The sequence below is a fragment of the Buteo buteo genome, chromosome 8 (genome assembly GCF_964188355.1).
Source record: "Buteo buteo chromosome 8, bButBut1.hap1.1, whole genome shotgun sequence".
Classification (NCBI taxonomy): Eukaryota; Metazoa; Chordata; class Aves; order Accipitriformes; family Accipitridae; genus Buteo; species Buteo buteo.
This window is the reverse complement of record NC_134178.1, coordinates 32,462,434-32,486,162: the sequence shown is the minus strand read 5'-3', so window position 1 is coordinate 32,486,162 and position 23,729 is coordinate 32,462,434. Positions and strand designations below refer to the sequence as shown.

The following is a 23,729-nucleotide window of genomic DNA, read 5'->3' as shown; positions in this document are numbered from 1 at the left end:
AGTGCTCAGCTGGCAGAAAATGCCCCCAGTGACAGGCAAGTTTAGTTACATTGCTCAGCTCTGATCATGGGCTAATCAGCTCAGCTGGTGGAAGGCACTGGAAATTGCCAAGCAGTCTCTCCCAGTTAGGTTCAGGAAAAAACCTAAATGATAATTTAAGGCTTTCCGCCATTATTTATCCTGTAAGTTTCTACTGGGTACCAATACTGAACAATTAGTTTTTCAGAGTTAGCTAATGCCTGTCTCTTTCATCATAGCTAGAGCTACATTTAATCAGGAAATCCTATGTTGTTAAAAAAATGAATATTTCATAGCAATGTATCTGTGTTGAAGGACTTTCTTGAAACATAGGACAGGCTTTGATGAAATGCTCACTACTTTCTTATTGGTTCACCTAGCTGGTTAATGTGAGAGTCTGTGAGGCAGCTGTTGTAGGTGCAATACCTCAGAGCCATTGCTTCAGTCCTCCAAGGTTGCAGCCATATGCTGTACTAGAAAATCATGCTGAGCAGGTATCTATAGCATGTCCATCGGGATACTGCAAATAAAGAGGGAACATTACAGAGGCTGATGGCCAGTGGCAGGACCCTGTATCAGCCAGACTTTTAAGGTGAATCTGCTTCGACCATGACCTCACACAAAGATGATCAAAAAGGTTTGAAACTCAGGTGCGAAAATGCTATGTGTCATTACAATATGAACTAGAAACTGTAAATGTGAAAAATTCAAAGCAACAGAGTCAGGCATAATAGAAATTAAAATAATTTTAAGTCACTCGTTCCTTCAACTCCAGTTCCCTCTGTCCTTGCAAGTGAGTCTTCACATCCAGACTGTTTCAGTTGCTGTGGCTGAGTCTGCCCAATTGTCTTCTGTCACCTTGGGTCCTTGGGAAATGTCTTTCCCCCATTCCTGAGGGTAGACTGACTGCTGTAGTCCCTGTTCCATGTTGCAGACGTTCTGTATGATCTGGTGATAGCCGTGTATTCTGTGGGATGCTCTCGCCTGCCATATGGTCCATCCTCTGGGTCTTCTTCCCCTTGAGCAGGTCCAGTAGGTGTTCTCTGTAGGAACGCTCTGCAGGGAGTCGAAAAGCCCTGTCACTTTTTACAGGACACAGAACAATTATGACCAAAACGGGGCAGAGGGAGGAAGAATGAAATGTTTGGTCACAGTGACTGTGGAGGACTCAGTGAAGACTTTCGCCCTTTAAGCAGTCTTTCATGGTAACAGAAAAAAATAGAACCCCACACTCGATGTCATGTCCTCTTGCAGCTTTCACTGACCATTGTTATGTCGTTGACCTCTTTCCTCATCATGAACATCTTCCTAATAGCCAGCCACATGTATTACTAGAGGTTTTTATAGTATCTATTTAGTTCCATACTGTGCTTTTGCCATATGAAGGTTAAACCCTCAGTGCTCTTACAAAGGTTCTGGTGCTTTTAGAATTTGTGTTTCCTCTCCACAGAGACTTTTCTTGATAACAGCCCAGTACCTGTAGCTACAAGAAATGCATAGAGTAGGTCTGCATATTGAATAGTAGTATTTTTAGGCTCACATCTCCCAGTACACCACTGTCTGTCAGTGCTCAGAGGAAACTGTGATTATTTTTTATTCCCCTCTTTGTCTTAGTCTTGGTGTCAGAAATAAATGGTACAATTGGATGGTTTTTTTGGAAACAAGAGCTACAAGACAACCTAAGCCAAACAGAAGCCAAAAAGTAAAAGTTTATATCTGTGATGCTGTGGTCAATATTGTGTGAATATATTCCCAGACATAAAAATGTAAATTGATGCAAAAGACAAACTGTGGCAAAACAGGTTGCATTCTCCCCAAAATAAGCCAAAAGGCCCTCATACCTTGTGAATTTACCACATCTGAGCAGGCACAGTCTCAAGTCAGATGGTTGGCATCTTTTGCTTTGTCTTCCTGTTGTCATTCAATATACGTATCTTCCTTTTTACTCACTGGTTTAGAATAGATCTTATATTCTTTCTATTGGCACATCCTTCCATATGCAGGGCAAAAATCAGGACTCAGTCTAAGAAAAGCAATAACACTGATAGGTAAAATCTGGAAAGGAAACCACCTAAAAAATTACTACATTCTGTGCTCACACTGAAACACTAGTTAGGAGACTATATTCAATGAAGCAGTGATGGAAAACCTGACAAATGCCCCAAAATAACGCAATTTAAGATCATTATGTTTCCGAGAATTTCTGACTGTGACACTCCTGGTCAGAGAGCTGTTGAATGCTTTAAAACAGTACATGAAAAGACTGAAATATCATAAAACAGCTTTCTGACTTCCATGAAGGCTTTTTTGCGTGTGTGTGTCCTCCAGCCTATTGAGGCGAAGGATGTAAATATGTTTTTGATAAGAGAGTTGGTAGGAAATAAGAGATTGGCTTCTGTTTGCTATCAGCAATTGCAAAACTTACAGCAAGTATAATTTTTAGAATAGGAAAGAGGAATTAAAAGTTAGGAACGTCTGACTGCCAATTTTCGTGTTTCAGATTGATCAGAAAAAGACAAGGTAAATTTTGGGATAACTGAATAGTACGGGAGTTTTTCCATGGAGACAAAATTTTCATTTTTAGTAGTGGTTTCCAAGGCAACAGTTGCTCATAAAAAGATATTTCTAGTATATAAACAAGCAGTTCTGTCAATATAGAGAATGTCTAGGCTCTTGTATCCCTGCTTTTAGATAGACTATGTTATATGATGTAGATTCATTTAGTTTAAAACAGAGTTCGCATGTATTTCAGAAAGAACCACGTGTCTCCAGAAAAACTATGTACATATATATAATCAGAACAGGATCTGTGGCACTACTGCAAAAAAGATTAAACTGGTATTTATTAAAGGTGACACCTTAAGATTCTGCTTTAAGTCTGATTTTTAGTGAGACAAAAAGCTGCTACAAACTGAATTATGATACATAAAGAAATGTATTCTAGATTTCTTTGTCTTACCAGCTGTATTTCTGAATTCAGCCTTAATATATAGAATATTTTCTTATTTCCTTAATGCTAGTTGGAGAATTGATTTATTGCATTGCATTTCCTGAATCATTTGATGAACTTTATGGGTCTGACTCTTCTCAAGCCAGTTGGATAAAATATGCCATCCAGGGACATTTCAGGCTTACTAGTTTCATTAGAGGAGCAAAGCAGATTGATGCTAGTAATCTATATAAATACCAGCAAGTAGCAAAAAGTTGGAGTGATCAGGATAAGGACTTCATATTTTTTACGTTGTTATATAATTTCCATATGTCAAGACACTTTCCGTTTTCTCTTACTCATACCTAAATAATGGGTTTGGAGGGAGAAAGTTTAATTTGCTAAAAAGTAAAACAAGATGCAGACAATTTTCTAGTTAATTTGGGATGTCAACTAATAGTTTCTGAACAACCTGAGTGCTATGACAAGCATATTGCCTGGACATTTACCTTAAGAATCAAATTAATCATAGACAATGGAGTAAATTGATCATTGGCAACCACTCAGGAAAAAGAGGCTGCGTACTGTAAAGTTCTGTATTAACCTGTTTTCCTGAAAACTAATTGGTGACATAAGGTTGAACACAGTCATTGTCAACTAGTTAATTCTGTATGTAATGTGACAACAGCACATTTTGTCATCACCAAACTGAGAGAAGCAATGATAGGCATCATGACCATGTTTTGTTCTCAGTCTGAAACCAGGCATGTGGTGTGGAATCCCACCAAGCCTTTCCCTTATCTGGAGGGGGGTTTTTACATTTGATCTTGCTAGGGACTGGATGAAATATCAGTGGGCTGATGTGGTTTGTAACAGGTTAATGCCCTGTGAGAAGAATAATATTTGTTCTCCTTGAGCTTTGCAACTTCACCTTGCCAGGCTGAAACCTGGTATGGGTACCTTGCCTGAACACTCTGTTGAAAGCCCATTTGAAACCGTATGGCCTGGGCCTGTTTGCAAACCCCACCTTTCTCCATCTTTCCATAGCAAGATAAGCTCTTTACAGTAGCCTTGCTCTCCTCACTACATCTATCCTCCTTGGCATGTAAAAGGAGGACATGTACATTCACAAGTCCTCTAAGTCTTCCTTGCAGCTTGTAAGGCAGTCCTACAGTCTGACACCTCCAAACAGAAAATCAGCCTTCTCTAGTGACTCTTTGTGAGATGAGTAGGACAGACACTTCTCTTTGTGGTACTCTTCTCATGCCACCCCATGGTCTTCCTGTTCAGTCTGAAAATGCCTTTCTTGTGTCTCTTTCCCATCACATCCACTCTATAGCCAAGTATCAGATGCAGGATATTTGCTCAGACAGTATTTTGTAAGATGGCAGATTAGCTGGAAGTGATGGGAAAGGAAAAGCACAGTTATTTCCATTTAGTTAAAAGGTAAATATTTAGCCCTTGTGGCCACAGATGAAATGTGTGCCCTTCATGACCTGACTCCTACTTTTCAGGACAAGTGCTGAAGTTTGGAGAAACCTTTTAACTAAAGGTTGTATCCTTCCAGGGCTGCTATGTGAGATTATAATATTGTTTGCCAAATTAGAGATACAGAGGTCAGTGGGATCCTGAGGGGGTTGTCTTTTGATAAGGCAATCGGTATCATCTTGCCTCATCAGGACTATTGTGTTCCTGTGTAGGAATCCAGCTGCTGGCAGCTGCTGCCTATCTCCAGACACTGCACGTCCCTGTTCATAGCTGGGCGTCAGCCTGCTGAGTGCAATGGGTTGCTTTTAACTACAATATAATAGTAGGAATGACTCTAGGGAGCTCTGGTGCTAACATATAAAGTGAAAATATTTTCAAGTAGTTAATTTCTCAGAGCATGGGCAAGAAGTCAAGAAGCAAGTTAATAAGAGCTATGCTAATGTGCTCGGCCTGCACCAGTGGATGGGAGATGCAGTAACTAGTTTAAAGTGTGTGATGGGATTCATGTCAAGTGGTGGTGAGATGAATCACCTTCACATGAGTTGCCAGCTTCAGCTGGATCCATTCCCCATTCTTAGAGGATGGATGGGGTTGGAGGCCCTGCATGTGCCCCCTTCAAGCCACTGTATTCTGTTGTGTTGGCCTGGACAAAGATAAAATGTGCTCAGGTTATGCTCAGGGACAAATAGCCAATGGGTAAAGGAGTAGCTGAAGGAAGGAGTGTCTTTAAAAAAAGACTTGTCGCCTTTGGGGCTGTAACAGTGTGAGGTGTGATGAATTTTAATAAGTAATTCTATGTTTAAAAGGAACAGAAATCCCAAATTTACTCATTCAGTGTAGGGCATGGTACTTGGTATTTACTTGGCTTATTTTATAGTAGCCCCTGAAGATGAAGATATGTGTCTTTGACAAAATTTAAGTATTTTAATACATCCACTCTCTTAGGTTCTCTGTTCAGCTTTTATCCAGCTGTGATCCCAAGTTCATTTAGGAGGTTTTCTGGTTTATTTAACCTTCCTGAAAGTTAGTAATAGAAAGGTTAACAGGATATAACACAGGCCACAACAAAAGCAGAACCTTAGGAGGAAGGGCCAAGGACAAGAATGAGACATAAATATAAAATTACATTCTCACATGTTTTGTCTAACTTTCTACTTCTGTGAGTACTTTCTTCCTCACTGTAACAGTTGTCATTTGAGTTCTGAGAGTGTATGAAAAAAGGCATGAAAATTTGCATTTAGATATACAGACAATCAAAAGGAGCTTAATTCAGAGAGATTTCTAAATTAAATGGTTGAATTTAATTGTAAAACTTAATATAATAGCTCTCTCATCCCTGCTTTTCCTCCCCACCACACCACCCCAAGTAGGAGCTCCAAATACACGTTTGGCAGAGAAACACAGTTGGAAATTTTGCGTTTCACTTTTTCATGCTCGAAATCATTATGTTGATGAACTCAACACCAGTATGCCCTAACATCTTGGCTATAAAAAGGGTGATACTTTGCACTTCATTCCTAATGTGACTTTCAAAGCATCATCCCATCATTCATCATAACCTAGTTTAATTTCCAATGAAAAGAAGAAATTGTACTGTAATCAATCTAAAAATTGCTGCCTTCAGAGATTGCAAGCTCTGCTTTTCTATTAGCTTGGATTTCAACTTTGTCTCTCTGACTCCTCCCAATTTCATATTAACAAATTTGAGTGTTAAGCTCTACATGTATGTGCTTTGCTGTTTCTCACATTGGTTCTCTGGTTATCTGTAACTGTATTTATGAAGAATGGAGGCATGCATTTACAAATGACTTATAGGGTAGGATTGAGAATGAACTACTTACAGACCTAAAGTATCAGTGCTGCTGAAGATCATTGCATCTGGGAGATAAATGATGAATCTGTTTGTGACATTTAATACTGATAGTGGTTGCATTGATTATTTTTGGTATAATACTGTCTGGGAACAGTAAAGCATATTTTGGTGTAGTGATTGTCAACCTTCCTCAATGCATGGATTCATGAAATTTATCCAGTAGAGATGCAAACTTTGTTACAAATTTCCTATTTGTGGGTTGTTGTATAGCACATTGCACTTTGGTATATTTCACAGATCTCTTTAAAGTATTCCACAGACTCTCAGGGTTCGATATACCCCAGGCTGAAAACCCACTGCACTGTTGGAGTATTTTCTGTTGATTCACTGCATAGGCATTTTTATTGAACTCATGGTAGCTGTGGTAGCAAGGAAAGACATAGGGATTAGGGTTATGAGAGGTATCCAGGTTATGACAGGTATCCCAACACTGAGAGAAGATCTGTTTAGCTCTGACTGAGTACTATTAAAACCAGTCACTATTCCAGAGGATTAACGGGAAAATGTACCTGCCTACTGCAGAGATGTCAAGAGCAATGCAGGAAATTCACATCAGTGAGTCTTTAGACTAAAAATTTGGCTCAGATGATCACTGGAAACACACTAGGTTGAATAATGAATGGTCTCGGTCAGAAATGTACGCTTCTGTTTCATAAAGTACAAAAATAAAGGTACATTCAATTAAGTTAAATGATGGGAAATTCAAAATTATTTTAAAGATGGCAAATGGTTTTATCACACAGTGTGTAAATAACCATGGAGCTGATTGCTGCAGAAAACATTCTAGGCCAAGATTTCAACAAGTTGGGGATTTTTTGGTTGGTTGTGGGTTTTTTTTTAAAAAAAAAAGAGGGGGGAATATTCTTAGGAAGAAAAAATATCCAGTTACTACAGTCAATAAGAATTCTAAAGAGACATGAAACCTCATATTTCAGTGTAGGGAAGGAAGGAGGACATGAAGAAAACAAATGTGTAAGAGCGAAGTAGCAGAGTGTGGATTATTTTCAAGCTTTCACATCTTTAAAACATCTGATATGGCTACTGCTGCAGGTTAAGGGATTAGAGCACCCTGGGTTTGATTCACTATGGCAATTCTTGCTTCAAACAGTAAGAGTAACTCTAACCACGAAAACAAACTGTCTGTGGATGTGCAGGATGTCTGTTAGTAGAAGTCTTTGAATGAGGACTGCACCTTTCTAATAGACATGCCCTATCTCATAAAGGACTGTGCAGGATTCACACAGTGAAATTCTGCACAACATGCTACATAGATGCGAAATAAATCATCCCAGCCTCAAGATTTTTCAGTAAGTCATTGCTTTTAAGTAGTTTAATTCTGCAAAATGCATTTGTTAGTGAAAGCGATAACAAAATGTGGCTGTGGGACTTGCAATCCAGGTGGAAAGTTATTTAGTAGTGGAGTACAATCCAACAGAAAGACTCTAAAATGGTGTACAGCAGTAAAAACAGTCAGACCAGAGCAAGCATATAACTCTGCAGAAGTTTAAAACGTTTTATGTGGCACTACTGAAACTTAATATAGAATGTCAAATATAAGTAAAATCACTGTTACGGGGAAAACATTGCAGATATCAAAAATGGTAAGAGAATGTAAGGAGGCAGAGACTATCATTTAGTATTTTCATAATGCAAATAGTGACAAAAATTAGCCAAGGTAACTTCTGTAGATAAAATGACTGATGCAAAAACTTCTTTGTTAAAAAAAAAATCATAAGAAAAAGATGCTGGAGTGGATCTTAATGATCAGCCTAAATAACAGCTAACACAACAGAAGATTATGGAACAGAACTGAGGAGAAAACTAGCCTACAAAAATGCATCTGCAATTTCACTATAGTTTGGCTCTGATCAAAAGCAAGCAATAACAGAGCAAATGAAAAACACCAGGCTAAGAGCTGTTCTAAGCCAACATACAAAAGATCAAATTAGGTTCTTCAGCTAGATCTTGAATGTTAGGATGCTGATACGGAAATGTAATTTAATTGAATTAATTCATGTGTTGTTATGTGACTTTAGACTGCAGTGATATGATTTGCCTTTTCAAATAAAATTGATCCCTAGTTTACTTTCAAAAGAAAAAAAAAGTGTATTTTTCATTGTCACATTTTTCTGCAGTGTTGAGTTTCTGATTTTGCTTTGTAGTTGTCACACACTGTTAGAGGAATACTACCTGGCTTAATTTTTTAATTCAGATATGAGGAAACGCTAAATAAAATATGTATCATCAAAGGCTAGGTGAGGGTTTATGGGACCATTGTTTTTTACTTCATTCTGTGTTGTTAGGTTCAAGACAGAATTCTAGAAAATGATATAACTTTGTATGTCTTATAAAAAAAAAATCTTTTTAATTTGTAGTTTAACCACATAATATATAATTGTCTCTTCTTGAGGAAATGCAGGTTTCATTACCAGGAGATATGGAATTGTTTAGTGGGTTTGAAGTGTACCTGTTTGTTGGAGTGTACATGGCCAGCCAAAGATATGAAGCTGCTATACAACCTCCTATGTGTGCAAAGGGAAGAGACTCTTAGCAGACCCATTTTGCTTTTAATCTTCCTTCTGTGTAGATTTTTGCAGCATTGCTGCATTCCCTGCTGGTAGGGAATGCAAAAGAAGTACGACTATAAAGAGAGATTGCCATTTAGAAAGGAAACAAGGATAAGCTGGGGAGCCTCTGGAGCTGCCATCCTTCAAAAGGTGGCTGTTTGTGACCATACCGTTGTTTTTGGGCTATTTAATAGCCTGCTGATTTTGTTTCTTTATCTCTACAAAAAGTTGTCATTAAATGTCTGCATAAAGCTGCAAAGTGTTGGGGTTTGGGGTTTGGTTTTTTTTTTCTCCAGACAACTTACATTTTGAAATGTTTAAATGTAACAAATACCCTCTTTATTTTCAGAACTATAATTGCCGTTGCTTCTGTTGACCTAATGATCTGATTAGTACTTTGGGGAAGGCAGAGACAGGGTCAGTTTCCCTGCAGGACTTACTAATACCTTCCATTGCCTAAGAAGAAAATTATAAATATGTTTTACTTCTGCTATAGCCTGGAATGAAGGATTATTCATCAAGTGTCTCAAAGCACTGACTGGTTTTAACCACCAAGGCTGGTGTTATATCATTAACTGGTAGAACATCTAGAAAGTTATTTTGGGGAAAATGATCATTCCTTACTTGTGGTTATATAGCTAGTGGCAAAAAAGAAGCCTTTTTTTTTTTTTTTTTTTTTTTTTTTTCCCTGTCACAGACAGTGTTATCTGACAGTCATGAGTGTTAAGTCTGGCTTTGGTATAAGATTCAAAACTTACTGGTATTGAAACCATAAAAATAGGCAATGCTGCTTCTCTGAGCAAATCTTAAATACCTATGCCAGGACAGAGGAGGGGGGAAAAAGCCAATGCACTTGCAAATAATTTCTGAAGTAACAGTTAAATGAAGACTATGAATCTCAAAGCTACAGGTGATATTTTTGGAAAGACTGCAAATTGCCCAAGGCACCAAAGATATTGACCTCTCAGCTGGACATGAGAACCTTGGAAAATTCTGTCCATGCACACTACTTTCCTTGGAAACCAAGTCCAATAAATTTAAGCAGTATACTAATATATATGTGTATACATGCACTATATACTATAAGCAGTCATAGCTTTTTGTTGTCAATTACTCATACTGCTGATAGTTTTTTTAAAGTTAACAATTATCAGAATATTAATCTAATTGCAAACACAGCTGGTTTTTTAGCTACATATGGACTTGATTGCATGCATTATAATTTTTTAATTTTTAACCAGAATTACCATTTTCAAACTATAATTGAAGAAGCTATTGTAAACATGCAGAACATGCTTATATGTTTTTAGCAACACCTACATTACCTTAGAATGATACTATCCACGCTTAAGATTAAAAAAGTCTGTGTACTGACCTAAAATCAAAGTTATTGCTTGTTGTTAATTATGTGAATGAACATAATCCTGAACACCTGTTTTGTTTGGCTATTGCTAATAATGGACCACAGTTTGCTTAGTATTTTAATATTCAACATATTGACCAAGGTGCAGTGTATCATAAAATATATTTACTGTGTTAAATACATTGGAACATGCCTGCAGTATGCACAGCTCCTGATATACCGTTTAATGAGTTTAAAGTCAGTCCATTAAGGTCAGAGCTGTTGCCTTCGGTAGCATGTCACCTGACTGTAATTACTGTAGGTTATTGTATTCTGATATATAGAACAAGCCTAAAAACCTCCTGAAAGCTTTGAAAAAGAACATAGCTTAGATGTGTGTGTGGTTTTTTTCTCATTCAAAATTATTGCTACCTTTCAAAGACAGGTTAAGAAACTAAATTTGTTTAGTGTGTGCTGTTGAAGTCAGAAGAGGCAAGCAATTCATTGGGAAAAGAAAACCATTCAGCTCCAGTGATCCAAACAGCGCAGCTCCAACTCTATTATTTAGCTGTTGTTAGATGGAAGGACATAAGATCTGGATGATTTTTTATTTTCATTTGTTGCACCATTCTCCATGGGAATTCATGATCCACGTTAAATACAGCTGTAAAAAAGTAACTTCTCGCACATAGTCATATAAAAATTCTGAGTTGAAAATTTGAAGCAGGTTGAAAATTCAAATCATTTGGCTTCACCAGGCTTTTGTAAAGCTTCATAATTAAATCTTGACATATTCCACAGTAGGATGTAATTCCTTTGTGTTATGTCCATTGAGTACAGTCAAATGGGACTCTAGTCCCATATAAGAGTCATTTAAAACAAAAAAAACCCACCTGTTAGACTTGGTTATTTAAAAGCAGTCAGTTTTTCAGGCACAGTCAGATGCATATTTCAAAGCTCACAGGGAGGAAGCCTTGAGAGAAGGAGGCTTATACTGTGTCTTCAGATACTATAGTAGATTGTTTCTGTTTCTGTCTCAATTTTGCCCTGCTGTATTGTGTTTTGCACTGAAAATGCTGTGTCAACTGGAGAGCAAACAGTTATGACACTGGAAGAGACCAAAAATTCTCGGCAACTCTGCTAGACCATGATGCAGTCTTATTTTTTAGAACTGGGAATTCCTGTGTGCTAAAGACCTAAAACTTGGATGCATCTGGGTTTTTTTCTGACACTATTTATCTTCTTATTTCATGAAAATAAATGGTAATGTAGAAAATAGAAATTCTGTTAGTTTAGCAAAGACTTGACCCTAATTGGTTTTTAACCTGGAATTTTGACATCCAGGAAATCTGGGGAAAACCAAGATTCTTTTTCTTCCTTTACTTATGGAAGGACTTTCTGGGTGTTTTGGTTGGTCAGGTTTGGGGTTGTTTTTTTTAAAAAGTATCAGTGTTAATATATAACATCACCAAAAGGAAGCAATCAAGAAATGAGGGAGAGGAGGGAGCAGAGAGGGCTTGCAGGAATACAAAGGAGGAAAGCAAGCCTGACAGTTCTGAAAATAAGGAGAATTAGTATTGGTTTGATTTTGTTATAACCTAATGTTTGCTTAAGATAGTCATCCACAAAGAGCAGAAGTTGGGGCTTTTGTGGGAAACACATCAGTGTCATGGAGATGCTGAAGTCCAGTCTATACAACTTTATGAAAATGGATGAGAAGAATAGGTTTGGATGCAGAACACTCTCAGGAAGGTCTCAGGTGCAGCAGATTTGAGCTCTGGTCTTCTGGAGTATGAGTCACTTTTTCCATAGCTGTATTCATCAAGGAGAATCAGTTGTATGTTCTTGTTCCTATGGCACCTCACTGCCTCACCCGAAAATTTAGCAGAGGCAAAGCAAGTGATACTACTCTTTCATATCTGGTGGCAAAACCTGGAGCTGGCTGAACTTTGACTGTGGGTTTTAGCACGCACTTTGTAAGATTTACAAGGTCCCAGACTCACACTTGGTAGAAGTTGTAGGCTTTTCATTTTCAAGGACCTGCCCTTTAAAAATCTTAAGTTTAATTTCACAGTCAAAGATGGTATCAAGCTATTATCTGGCTTCTCTGGACAATATTGCACATTTCAGAAGATTTAAGATAATTGAATGATGGAAGAGCTCTCAGAAAAAAAAGAAATATCTTTTCACATTGTTTAACTACAGCTCCTTATATAAAGGAATCTTGCAATGGGTACACCCAGCAAAATATGAAAGGGTGGAGTTTTAGCTTGGTATGATTTCAGCTTTTGTATTGTGATGTGCAGTACTCACGTTCCACTGTCTTCCCCTTGCCCTTCAGGGAGATCCTCCGGTCCGACTGCTACTGATGTCAGGGTTTTGATATTCACTTCATCTAGAAGGAAGCCAAAAACATGCACGTCTCACATGCTTATGAATTTTTCTGCTCACTTTGATACTAATTCTAATATTTCTCCTGTACATGATATCAAAGTTGTTGTAAATGGGATTCTGTAATTACAGAAGGAAGTTTCCAAAGCAAGATATACGCATATGTTAAACTTGATCTACTTTCATATTTCTGTAATAGAAATGTTAACTTAGGAACAAGACTGACCTACTTATTCACCTAAATTAATCCCTGGTGAAATCAACCAGAGAAATTTCCAGTGACCATGTAGGAATTGCAGTTTGCCCTAAATCAGAAGGATAACTATAGAAAGGAATTGTTGTTGCCTGTTTGCTTTCAAAAATGAAAGCCAGATTATTTTCAGCCACACACAAGCCCTTGGGAATCTCACTTGTGCACTTTTCTGTATTTATCAGATTTCCCAAACTTTGCAATGGTAGACTTACTCTTTTTAGTCTTGCTCTTTGGCAGATTTTCCAGATAGCAGCTCCTTGCCCAGCTGTGAGTTCTTCCCTTCATTATATACATGGGGGGTGCAGGGGATGATTCATAGCTTATTGCTACTGTGGTTTCCTTTAAACAGAATGCTGCGGGAATATTGCGGCACAGTGGTTGTCTGTCTTAAAAACATGTTAGCCCTAGATTTGTATGACTCTGATAAATCTGGGTCAAACATCATAGTCTTTGCTCAGTACTTATTCAGGCAAAACTCCCATTGGCTTCAACAGGAGTTTTGCCTGACTAAGCACTGTGGGATTTTGCCCTTAGTATCTAAAATATTTGATCTGTTCCTTGCTCTTTGGAAGCATTCTAGAAGCAAACTGCATATCTTGTCCTTGACTGCCCCACTGTGGCTGTATCATCTTCAGTTTAAAAGGTGGCAGAATCTTTTGTCACCTGACATTTAAGCATATCTTCATTGTCAGAATATTTTTTTTAAAAAGTGCTCTCTGCATATTTATTATATTTAAAGTAATTCCAAAATCTATACGGATTCATTCTGTATATTATTGCATGAGAAGGAAATGTGATTATTTTATATTCTAAATTTGTTGCACCCCCTCTTTCTACTCTAAAGCTTCAGGATTTTGCTTTCAGTTATATTTGGGCAGGGGGAAATGAACCTTTTCTCTTAAGAAATCTCATGGCTTTTTGTTCATTCCTATAAAATGTTTCACAGGTTCATATCACTGCCTATTCGATACAAGGCTTTTGGTTCACAGTTTAAATGTCATAAATCCATTCAATGAGGGTTAGGCCAGCACAAAGTTTTTTTAAGTAATAGGTGAAGCAAATTGAGTCATTAATAAACTCAGAAATTTCACTGCTTTCTTAAAATTTTCTTTGCAAGGAAGCCATTAGATGAACATGCTTAATTACCTCACCAAGAAATGTGCAGTATTTGGCAATAAAGAAGGGTATATAAAGATTTGAAACTACATGGAAGAACTAGTTTTCTTAGTAATGTGGCCGTGCTTACTGCCTTGATTTTGCATTGTTTTTCTAAAATTAGCTGAAGTACATTTTGAGATGAGACTTGTCATCCTCTCCTATAACATCACATCACTAACTGTGCTTTCATTTCTACTCTAACTGCCTCTATCTTCGCTCTCAGTCTATTACCTATTATTGCTCCCTCTATTTTCTCTTTTCATTGTATCTTGTTTTATATCAGACCCTCTGACTGGAACTATCACTTTTTTTTCATCAGGCACTCTGCTTTTCATTTAAATTCCTTCTTGAAGATCCACATCTGAGGTTATAATGCAAACTCTTTTGAATAAAAATGTAGTCACCCTACTCTTTAAAAAAAGTTCTAGGGTAAATCTCATAATAAATGTGTTGCGCATCTCCTTAGAAGCTTTCTTATCCTTACTTAGGCTGAATAGCTCCCAAATCTTCAGTGCTTCCACAGAGATAAACACTTCTAGTCATGGATAAGCTGTTATTCAACATGAACAATTAGCTTGAGTGTGTAGGATCTTTCTCCCACTGTAGGACGCATTGCCAATGCAGAAGTATATTTGGTAAACAGTCAGTTGTAGCCTGAGAAAAACATACTAGATCCATTTCTCCAAAATGAGGAAGCTGGTAACAATATTGTGACAATTAAGAAATACTTACCTCTCCTTGCTCAGAATCCTTTTAAAGTCATTGTAATAACACATACAGTGAACTCTAAGAGAATTTTTATGTCCAAATCCTGCAACTCAGCCACCACACTTCGCCGTTTGTCTTATTTCAGCTTCTTTAGCAATGTCACAGTTATGCTTAATTTATTTTATTTTTAAACATAGAGAGGCTTATTCAGTGCAGATATACTCCCAAAATTACATGATCAGTACTATTGATGAAACACGTAAGCAAACATTCTCTGTTCATAGTCATTTTCTCCTGGAGAAGCATGAAATGTCCAGCAGTCTGGTCCTGGTTTGGTTGTGTATCAAGGAATAAACATTGCACAATCACTGTAGCTGCATTTTTGTATTATGCTTAATGTACTTACTTAAAACACATTTCTCTGGATTGATCATTTAATTTTTCAGCAAATTATTAATGACATCATTAGCTTCATAAAAGTATCTAACCTGAAGAGACACTCTTCAGCCTTTTCTCTAACAAACGAGAAAAATTAATTCAAGTTGCCAAATAATATATTCAAGTACAGCTTTAAGTAAATGTTCTCGATATAAAGTTTAATTTGGTCTTTGTTTCCTTGGTCCAATTTTTGGTATAATTTTCTCAGGCATAGGTCTCTGACTAATCTTTTCCTTATAAGTTTAGTAGTTCATTACAGGAATTGAAGTAATTCAAAAGTGTATTAAAAGTAAACAGCTCCTGTGCTGGTTTACTCAGGTTACTAACTTTTCAAATGTGCAGATGTTGATTATTAATGAAAACATATTCCCAGAAGTTGAGAGAGCCTGTGTGTATCTGTCTTGAGTAAAAACTGCTTCAGTCTTATTATTCTAAATGAAAAGAATATATCATATACTGGTCTACATTTTACAAAGCTATTTAATTATTTCTAAACATTTGCAGTTGTAAAACAGGGAGGAAGTCAACAGGTCATCCCTTCAAAGCATCTAGGTATGCCAAGGAAGCCTATTACAGCACTTCTTATTAGCATTGTATAACTACCCATTTAATTCCATCTTTTATTAATTTTTGAGTGCTTAACTATGTAGCCTTAAAATTTTGGTTTACAGCAATTTCAGTTTCTTACATAATGTAAAAAAATATTCCTTTAGCAAGCTATTCTGGATAAGAATGGAAGCAGGAGTACCGCAGTTTCCCTTCCTTGGCTTTGGGATCTGATAAACAGGTGCTGAATTGCCTTGTTGAACTGGGACTTTATTCCACACGCTAATCCAAAAAGCTCTTGGCCCTTTCTTGTAGCTTGCACTAGAGTAAGCCAACAGCATTTCTGCTTGTGGTTTTGTAGTACTGTCTCATCAGTGAGGCATGCCACGTGGGCTAGCCTACCTGCTTCTCAAGAGCTCATCTGTGCACCACATTGCTTTGTGTTGTAGACATGCTGATGCTGGGTATTTCCAGCTAAAATAGGAAGGCATACTTTACACCATATAAATGGATTACTTGTTATAAGCAATAAATTTCCTGGACTAGGTTGTTGGGGTTTTTTATCAGAAAGATTGAAAAACATTCTGGGATCCCTTTAGTCTCTTGATCAAATTGCCTTTGTTCATGGTACAGCAACATTACAATAAGAGGAGTTATAGGAAAAAGAGAGCAAATAGAAAGATACGCCTAACAGCTGTGACTAACAAAAGGAATATATTTCATTGCATAGTATTGCTTCTGAAATTTCCTCCGTTCATAGAATAAAGGGGGGGGGGAACCCTCCCACAATACACTGTAAATTATTCAATGAAATTACTGCACACTGTGCAGACTTTCTTTTCAAAGTCTTTTCTAAATGGGAGCTGCCAAAAGTTCATGAAACTGTCGTGCTCGTAAATTATTTAGCAGATCTGCTACACTCTTCTTGAAAGAAATATACAGGGATCCATAGCTTTAGTAATTTGTTGAGTTTTTAATATCTGTTTGCTTCTTTCAGTTGTGTATAGAACATTTGGCCTCCATCAGAAATAAAACCATAAGTAACATCTGCTTCTTAATTAGGAAACGATAAGGGGGGGGGGTGTATATATTTTTGGCATTAACTGTCCTCCACAGAATAGTAATATCACATTGCTATGTGTAGGTGACAATCATCTACAGTGTAATTTGACATGCAGAGGATACCGTGTTTCCATGGTTAAATACTTCAACGTCAGCAGTTCTTTCAGATTTCACCCTTCTCGGGGCTTTACCTTTAAGTCCCTATCAGTAATTGGGGAGAAAAAGTTTGTGACAGGACCCTGAGTTGGCCAGAACCTTAACCAAATGTGTAGATCTTGCTTGTAGGTTAGGCTTAGTCAATGACTTTATGAATTGTACCAACACCTTCTCACCTCTAGGAAGTTCTTCCTTTCCTCTCTGAGATTTGGTTGCCTGCTCCTTGGTACACGTCTTTCCAACTCAGCATGAACTTCTCAAGGCTGTCTCTTGCCTGCCACATCTTACCTTCTCCCAACACGTCTCTCCTTGAGCAGAGTCAGTAGCACCCCAAGCAAAGGGGCCTCCATCAGAAGTAAAACTGTAGGTAACATGGTACCTGTCCCAGGGCTTTCACCTCACTTTGACACAAGAAACAATTGTAAACAAAAAAAAAAAAAAGAAAAACCAAAATATCTGTCATATGGGTTTGCTGCTTTTTTCCTGTATTGTGTTCTAAAAAGACCTATTGTTACTCCTTCTCCTGACTGAATGGCTAAGAAAAATGCTTAGAGAGCACAACAGTGAAGCTCCATATCTATCTTCAAGCACGCTTCTTCTCAGATTATACCAGAAGACAGAGCCAAGTCCTTATTAAAAGTACATTATAGGTTCAGTTATAGGAACCTATTCATTTTAATACACCTTTTATTGTATTTGAGGTAGCAAAATTATATAAGATTGCTTACTGGCTTCCTTGACAAGGTGTTTTTTCTGTGTGGCAAGGTTTATCACAGTGGAAGTCTCAGAGAAGACAGAAGAAGCCTGTTTGACTCTGTGGTGTCATACCTTTTTAGAGTCTGCTACTCCATCCATCTGCCATTAACTGACCTATATTTTTTCCATGCCCTACATATCCAGTCACATCAGAAATCCTGTTCCACTGCTGCAGCTGTTATGTTTTGGCAAAATGTACTTTCCCTCCACAGATAAGGTACACAAATGAGAATATTTGATGCATGGACAGCTTCTTTCCAAGTGTGTGTTATGTCCCAAGGAAAGTCCTTAATTCCTGCCTGTTTCCTAATTATTAGAGGGCAGGGACTGTTGCTTGGGATAGTTTTTTGTCCTTTTGCATGTGGTTCCCCCCCCCCCCCCCCTTTTTATTTAGTATCCCTACCAGTGCCAGTGTGGTACCCCGGGGCAGAGGTAGCAAGCTCTACATGCTTCTTGACAGCACATTTATACAGGGTTCCTCTGGCTCCTCTGGAAGCCTCTCTCCATTACAAAACAGTTGGCCAAGTACTGTGTGTGCTGCTTATTTTTTTAAAGTCCATGCATCTGTCAGTTCAAGCCTTGCCTTTGGACCAGGTGTTGTGAAATCAAGCTATTATATGATTGATTCCCGTGATGTCCTCAGAGTTGCAGATTGCAATGCAACAAGCTGTCTCTTGTCTGTGCCAAGGTACCTGTTTCTAGTCCTGTGTATATCGCACTGGAGTTGAAATTCTTGTGCATTGAGGTATATAGATAAAAGCAAGAAAAAAAGCCTCTTGCTGCGACATTTTTTCACTTAGCTTTCCACATGAATAATGCTATAGTGCTGTCAAACTTTAAACATGGAAACATAAGGATTTGAAATTAAAGTTTGAAATTGTTTACAGCAGCAACATAACACCATCCTGTATACCATAAATGCAGCATAATACTGGGGTTTTTAACATTATCTTGAGTGTTTGCTTTTAGGTTTCTGCCTGTGGTGTATTGTATTGTCCTGGGCTTTTTGCACAGACTTGTTCATAACCAACAGTAAAAGGTATTTCTATTAGCCAGCTATACATCAACTGATGTTCTTTGGTAATCTATGCAGTAAAAAAAAAAAAAGTATAAACTACATAAAATCATAAGTAAAGATTGATGTGACATACTGAAGACTTGTTAAAAGAAGACTAACTCAGTCTTCAAAAGTTCTGCTCAGAAGGTCTATCCTGTTAAGAGGAATAGCAACACTGCATGCTCCAATTTGTGTGTACAAATTTAATTACAGCAGATATACAGGCTGGGCTCCATGAACTGCTAGCATCTCACTTGTCAGCATGTGTGATTTTACTCTTGAGTTATCTTTGTTTGGGAAGAATCAACTCTTGGAATAATCATGGGACTGAAATACTGATGCTTCCCACCCCTACCCCCTCCTTGTTCTGGTAACAGTAAGAAAACTTTAAAAACTTGTCCCTTAAAAGATCTGCCCCCAAAAGTACTCCTTTAAAAAAGTGAACTTTTGCAATTTGAGTCATATTTTTTTCATAGAGGACAAGACTGGGACAAGTGTTTATGAGGAACCTACCTCTCTCCACCCAAGGTCTTATTCTATTTTTAGAGATATATATATTTTGGTAGATTTTATGCAGTAAAAGTCTATTTTTCGTAGTTAATATGCACACAACTCTTCCTGGTAACCATGCAACACCAGTTTTATAGTCCATGTGAATAGCACCTCAAAGCTGTTAAGCATTTCTGTAGCACCACACATTCCATAAGCACCACACATTTTTATTTGCAGTTACTGTGTTGGTAACGTGTCTATGGAGCTAGCTGTTTATTGCTCATGACCAATTTCTTCATGTATGCACATGTATTCTTTTCTTTATGTCAGAGTGCTTCAAAATACCAAATCCCAATTTTCTGTCCTGTTAAGTTTTTATAGGCCAATATCTTTCAGTAACATAACAGAAGTTGATAAGACCTCATGAGGATTCTGGAAGGGTTATTCATACACTTATAAGCCATCACAATCATCTCATTTCTACTCAGCTACTAAATATAATTTCACAGTTTTTCCCACTTCTAATTACAAATACTTCTACCTACATCATTGTTTATAAGAAAATGTACATCTTGTCACAATAGGCAAAACTACAAAGGAATCTTCAAACAAGAAAATGTTCTGTAGTGAGGCATGAAGACTACAAGGATATTTGCCCTTTCCCTAATTTTGCGTTTTTCACTTTTGCTTCCTGCTTTGAGTCATCTTATCAAGAGAACAGAGCTACAGACAGAGTAGGTGAGGGGACATAACTGATCTTAACTGCTTACTTATGCAGGACTGTGACACTGTGGATAAAGTAAACCATGATGTTTATCCTAGAAATGGACCAAATGCTGCGTGATCATTGGAACATCTGTGAATTTGGCTTGATGACAAGTCCCAGAGCAACACATTAAAGCCAACATTTTGTTCCTGCAGCTTAGTGGTGGTGATGTATGTTTAATCAAATTAATAATACGAGGAATGAAATTTAATAAAAAATAAAAAACCACAAATGCAAGCCTATAATATGAAACTAAATTTTCATTATGAAAGTTAGCATGCAAGTTGAATAACAAAAGAGAGAAGTTATTATTAGCTTGCTTTCTGATCTTTTGAGCTAAACTGAAAAAAAAATGGAACAGATTGTGTGTTCTTCGAGGTTAAGTATCTTTCTGCCGGTTTTGTAGTGTTTACAAAGATTAGAGATACTTCAAAACCATTGTACTTTGGTAGACGCACCACAGTGTTGCATTGAGGAAAAGGTTTGATTTATTATAGTGAATATGATTCATTATTTAACAGTCTAGAGATTTATACATGTTACTGTTGCTTAATAACTTTAGCAACATTTCTCAGTTGTATGTGGAATATAATGCTAGGACTGGTAAGTATTATAAAGATTGCTCCAACGTCAAATTGTTAAAGACAATACCTTTCCCTGTGTCACATATTTCATCCTGGTGAGTTGTGTGAGAATAATTTTGTTTTTTCTGTACCAAAATAGAATGGTTCTGCTTTGTCTATAATGATTTCATTCTTTAAAATCTGTATGTTGATTTTTTAACTGAAGTGAACAGACTGCAAAGGAGAAAGGTGTCCATACAAAGATTCATAGCACTTGACCATTAATTTGTCTTCTATTTTTATAAGTACAAAATCCATCATAAAGCTCTTTCCACTGTGAGACAAAGGCACAGCCCAGGAAACCAACCACTGCATAAGCTGGAACTTTCTCTCAGAGGTTCTTACTCTTTTACCTTGCAGTTTTACCTATCTATTTTCAGTAACAGTGAGCATCTAGAAATCCAGTTATTGCAGTGGGAGCTGCAGGTACTCAGCATATTCGACAGTCCTCAACCTCTGTCTCTGTTTTTCCTACTGTTAAATGGAGACAGTAGCTTCTTCAGAGGGTTGCCATGAAAGTAATTAGTTATGAGCTGTAAAGCTCTCTGAATGAAGAGTAAAATGGCTAAGCAGTGTTATTGCACCATTTTAATGTTTAACAAATTTCAGCAAAATCACCTCTTGTTTTTGGAAATACTTATAAAATATGAAGTATGAAAAGCAACTTTCCTAATTTGGTTACAGTGCTTGGAAAAATCATTATTGGTCAGCGTACCTCAAACAAATGCTTTATAGGTTTTTATGTGATTGTGAAGACAATTGGAGAACAATATAATCAAGCTTATTTTTCTGACTCAAGATTTTTGTATAGTACATTTGCTGTGATTACCATGAATCTAAAGAAAGCAGTTTCAATCCTGAGCTTTTTAACCCTCAAATGCCAAAATAAAATTACTTAAATATCCTCATTCTTGGTTTTGGTAGACACTTTTAATGCAGCAGCAATTGCCCATATCCCATTGGTGAAAATCTTAAACAACTGATAGATTTTTGAAGCACTTTAAGATGACCAAATGTGCAATAAAATATCATGGCTTTAGTCCATGGGCATACTGTTTGTATATATTGCAAAAAGCAATACACATGAAAAAAATAATCAGTCTGTTGCTTCCATTAATTCTATATAGCTGTGAGAAGTTGAAGACTCATTTTTCCCCTATTCTTGGTTGGGTTTTTTTTGTTTGAGTTCCAAACTGTGGATGAAATGGACAGGGAGGGCTAGAAAGACCAAGAGCATGCCATCAACAACTTCATTTGGAGTGATCATGATCTCATTTGTCTAACATCCCAAGGAGTGGGATTCCTGGAGTGGAAAACACGAGCTTCAGAAAAAGAAAATTTGAGGAAAGCAAAGGAACATCTATTTGCGTGGGGGTGGCTAGAAAGCTAGCTGCAGTTGCATCTCCTCTGTAAACAGAGAAAGTGAAAAGAAGTGAGTGAGATACTGCCACTAAGAATAATGCCTAAAACCATGGAACAAGAGGTAAAGATGTTGGATTGAATCCTATGACCCCAGACAGATTAAGGCTGGAGTTGTGCTTTTTTTCAGGCAAGATAAATCAGGAGAAGCAGTAGTAGATATATTTAAAAGCCAAAGATCTCTAGCACCCACTTGTATTTTAGAAACAGCAAAAATTCCCTAATTAAAGATCACTTGTAGCACATCATAGCAAAACAGGGGCATGGATGTGAAAAGGAAAATATTTGAGGCACTAAAATATGAGGACCCAGTGAACAACTCAAGTACATGGACTCGACATAAGTGATGACCAAGAGAATGACCACGTTAGTGGGTGAGTATCCTGTGCACGTCCTGTGGGGTGCAGCACAGAAAAACAATACAGAAAGAGCAGTGAAGGGCTTCCTTTCTGAATATTACATCTTATCCTAGGAAGAAAATAGTCCATTTGTATGTCTGATTTTTCCTTTTAATGGATTTCTATGTTGTACGTGATTGTGTGATTGGGGTGGAGGGCATTGCTTTGGTTTTTTTAAGTTAGGCTGAGTTATACCAAAAGTGCAGCCTAATCTACCTTTCATTAGTCATAAGAATACATGCTGTGGAGATATGGATGCCCTAGTCATGGGGAAAGTTTCAGAGAGTATGCCAGAAGGTGTGGAAATTTATTAAGGAGGATAGATGGCTCATCCAGACCGATTTCCCAGAGCATATTCTTGAGGTTGTAATTAGTGAGCTCTCATACCTGGAATAAATCAAGTAGTATTCTGGAAATTGCTGATAAGGGATGGTGGCTTCTTTTTAGTGTTGTTTTTGGTGGTGTTAACTGGACACTGAGTTTACCTGACAAATTTTTCATCTTGATACCACTGTTTTTACCAGGTTGTCCTGGCTTCAGCTGGAATAAATTTAATTTTCTTCTTAGTAGCTAGTACAGTGCTGTGTTTTGGATTTAAGATGAGAATAATATTGACAACACACTGATGTTTTAGTGGTTGCTAAGCAGTGTTTTTACTAAGTCAAGGACTTTTCAGCTTTTCATATTGCCCTGCCAGTGGAGGCTGGGGGTGCACAAGAAACTGGGAGGGGACACAGCAAGGACAGCTGATGTAAATGAACCAAAGGAGTATTCCATACCTTATTAAGTCATGCCCACTATATAACTGGGGAGAGTTGGCTGGGGGGCAACACAGCTGGGGGATTGGCTGGGCATCAGTCAGCAAGTGGTGAGCAATTGTATTGTGCATCACTTGTTTTGTATATTCTCTTAGTAACAGTAGTAGTAGTAGTATTTTCCCTTCCTTTTCTGACTTATTAAACTGTCTTTATCTCAGCCCATGAGTTTTACTTCCCTCTCTCCCCTCCCCCAATTCTCTTTCCCCATCCCACTGCGGGGGAGAGTGAGCAAGCAGCTGTATGGTGCTTAATTGCCAGCTGGGGCTAAACCATGACACAGCTGTAAGTATGATACCTGTCCTTTGCAAGATTCAAGTTCTTCAGTTCTTTCAATGGAACTAAAGGGACCCTGTGGGTTGTTGGGAGTTACTGAGGATGATCACCAGTCTGCTCCAGAAATTTTCCATTCTACAATGAAACAAGCAATGGAGGGATGCATGTGCTATAAAATATATCCCACTTTGTTGTAAG

The 23,729-nt window shown here is 37.6% G+C and overlaps 1 protein-coding gene across 1 annotated transcript in view; it reads left to right on the top strand.

The window, feature by feature from the left end:
• The window catches only part of EPHA6 (EPH receptor A6), a 513,140-nt gene that overhangs the window by 459,412 nt on the left and 29,999 nt on the right, over nucleotides 1-23,729 (top strand). The window lies entirely within an intron of this gene.